Genomic DNA, 3,648 nt, shown 5'->3' with positions numbered 1-3,648 from the left:
TACATGAGCAGCCCTCAAAGCCAAGACTCCCTTGCCTTACTATCAGTTCCCACCTGGTGCAAGACCTATCTTCTTCTTCTTTGGCGATCACCCATAGCCGAGTAAAATTGTCTTCCATAAACACGGTCTCAACAGTGAGTCCATAAGTGACTGTGGAGGCCAATTCTGGATCCACATGTCCTTCCACAGTGGGGACATAGGTTTCCGGGTGGGAGTTGATCACAGTGAGGGGTTGCCAAGCGTGCCTTCCTCTTAGCACATTTCTCCCTTTCGTCCTGAGTTTGAGCATCTTCAAAGCCCATGGCACCTTTGGTAAGGCTGTTCTCCAACTGGAGTGCTGGCAGGCCAGTGTTTCCCAGTTGTCGGTTTGTATACTACATTTTTAAAGATTTGCCTTCAGAGAACCGCTAAACTTCTTTTGTTGACCACCAGCATCACGCTTTCCATTTGTAAGTTTGGAATAGAGCACAGCGGTACCTCGGGTTACATACGCTTCAGGTTACATACACTTCAGGTTACAGACCCCACTAACCCAGAAATAGTGCTTCAGGTTAAGAACTTTGCTTCAGGATGAGAACAGAAATTGTGCTTCGACGGTGCGGCAGGAGGCCCCATTAGCTAAAGTGGTGCTTCGGGTTAAGAACAGTTTCAGGTTAAGTACGGACCTCCGGAATGAATTAAGTACTTAACCTGAGGTACCACTGTACATACTCACACTCGGTCATAAAGGACGTTGTTTTTACTCATCAAGCAAACTAAAGAAACTTAAAATTTACTCACTAGAGTCAACGGACCTCCGGAATGAATTAAGTACTTAACCCGAGGTACTACTGTAGTTGCTTTGGAAAATGTGTAACTGTGTGCTGGCATTGGGGGGGGCAGGACCCCTGGGAAGAATCCCCTGGCTAAGGGGGTGCTATATCTGGGAATCCTGGTCCCAGAATCTTCGGCTCCTGCGACTCTTGAAAGGTTCAGGTTCAGACATTCTGCTCATTCTCCAACACTGAATAAATTGTTCAAAATGATCCCGGGGAATGTAATTTCCCGGATATATAAAAATGAAAGGCTGTCCTCATGCAATCAACACTGGAGGATTTCTACTGCCGCATCACAACCCGGGATTTCTGTGAAGTCAGAGAGGGGAAGAGGAGAAACCAAAAATATCATAGAATCGTAGAGTTGGAAGGGACCAGTCAGGTCATGATGCCTGAAGATGAAGCCGGTTGCACAACAGAGGAGAGAAATTGAACCTTCACCGTGAGAGGGAGGATAAAGTATGCACACCCCTGAAATATCCCATAATCCCTTCCCACAATGTGTTGCCTTCAACATGAAGTCACAGATTCTATTAACAAGCAAGCAAACACCCATGTAAACAAAGCAACCATCAACTGACTTTCACCTTCTCTAACTGAACAAACTGAGAATTTGACCTTAAGGTTCTTAAAACACGGCAAGTATCGGGTGTGCACACAAGCAGAGCTGCAGAATTGGAAGGGACGGTGGCTTCATATTAGGGCAGAAGGCAAGTGAAATATACCTGGAGTCGAGTGTGAATTTCATGCTCTTTATTCAGCTCGTAGTAGCAATGAATGAAACTTTCCCCAAAATGTCTAGCGTTACTTCCGGGTTTCGCCGCTTGTGCGTGTGCAGACGCTCAAAATGATGTCACGCACATGCGTAGAAGTGGCAAAAAGCGACGCGTGTGTGTGCAGACATACTGTCGCTAGTTACGTTTACTTCTAGATATGAACAGGGCTCCGGAACAGATCCCGTTCGTATCTAGAGGTACCACTGTATAAACATTATTTACACAACGGGCCTTACATGATTGGCTAATTCCGGGCTGCTCCTATAGGCTAATCAGGTTGTGGATTTTGTGGATTCACTTCCTCCAGAAGCCTGATTGGCTGCTCCTGCAGGCCAATCAGGTCGCTGATTCACTTCCACCTGGAGCTGGATTGGGTGGCTCCTGCGGACCAATCAGACTGCTGCATTCTGGATCCTATTGATCTAGGATTCAGCTCAGTACATAACACCCCTCCCCTCTAAGTTCCAGTCCTGCCCGGCAGGTTGCATTCATAGTCCTCAAGGTACGCCGGCTGCTTACGTATGCTTTGCGGCCTGGCGTGTTCCCTGGTCAGGGGTTCGGGTTCTGGCTCGTGTTCCGAGGCTGCTGGCTGTGATGGGGCTGTTAATCTGGCGCAACTGGCCCGCTCGGTCGCGGCTCTGGTTCTGGTGTCCTTTCAGCCTCGGGGGTCCCCTCTGTACTTACTGATTCTGCCTCCCCTGCCCACCCCTCCTGCTCTATGGGCCTCACCGCCCAGCTGTCCCCTTGGAACAAACAACATACCGAGTCATTGCAATGTTTGGGTGGAGGAAGACCGCAGCAGCCTCCGTGGAGGTGGTCTGTGTACAAGGGGGCTTGCCCCAAAGGAGGGGGGAGGCATGGTCGTGGAGGGTAAAATGGTGGGTTCAAGGTGGGGCTGCAAAAGAGAGAAGTGGCTTCAGAAATAGGGCTGGGTGAAAAGTCTGCGTGTTTCTAAATTCCCCTCCATAACAGCAGCAAGGAAAGGCTACTGGACCAATTGCTCAGCTTCAATGTGTGGCAACCACCGGAATTGCATCCTTCTGCCCAGGCAAAAAGATTTCACTGGCTTCATTTCAGAGCCCATACAGGAGTGTGTTAAGATTTTTGGACGTTTCTTGGTGATTCCCATTTTTAGAACATACTGCCAGCCTAACTCCTAGCGGACAATGTCCCTCCCCCGCCATAAAATATTGGGGGGGGGGCTGCAATATGGGCATTGCCATTCAAACGGTGTGTGTGTGCTGTGTCATGTGACTGATTATGTGTGGAGGGGCTTACCTGGTTTTCCAGTATTTTATTCAAGTTGGCCCTCCTGACATGGGTGTAGGCAATAAAATAAAAATACCTAAGTAACTGAGGTTCTGCCCCCCTGGCTACACGGGGGGGGGGCGTTATGGGGGCAGTTGCCACCCCCCAATCAAGACAAATCTTAGATTCTCCCCGCTCCAACAAAAGCCTGATCCCCAAACATGACCCCTGATGGATATTCAAATGGTGCGCACCACGTCTTGTGATGGATGCGGGACAGGGCTTGCCTGCCTCCCAACCCATATTATATTCAAGTTGGCACGCCTGGGCAGGGCACTTCCAACGCGCCAAGGGCTGCGGACCCCGGCGCCTGCTTGCCAACGCCTCGCTGGGCTGCGCCGGTAAGCTCCAAACCCGTGGGGAGCGGGCTCGGGGTCTGCACCGCCCCACAGAAGGGAGGACCTCGTGACCCACTTTGCCGGCGGAGGTCACTGTCGGTCATTGCCTTCCCGGTTCCGGGAGCGGCGTAAGCCTCTCGGGCGCGCGCGCGCACGCCCCCTTTTCCTCCTAACCTCTCCCTCTCCCCGGCGGCGCATCAGCTGCTAAGGGGAAAGTCCCGGCTGACGCGCCGGCTGCGCACCCGGCTGGCCATGCGAGGGCCATGCATGCAACGGAGTCCCTCCGCGGCCAACGGCGCCGTCCAACAGCAGATTGCGGGCAGCCAATGCGGAGCGCGCAGCGAGGTGGCACCAAAGTGCCGGCGACCAATGGGAGGCTCTCTCCAAGTGCCAAGGTACCAGCCTCCTGCT

The sequence above is a fragment of the Podarcis bocagei genome (genome assembly GCF_964188305.1).
Source record: "Podarcis bocagei genome assembly, chromosome: 4".
Classification (NCBI taxonomy): Eukaryota; Metazoa; Chordata; class Lepidosauria; order Squamata; family Lacertidae; genus Podarcis; species Podarcis bocagei.
Note: the sequence above shows the minus strand (reverse complement) of the source record.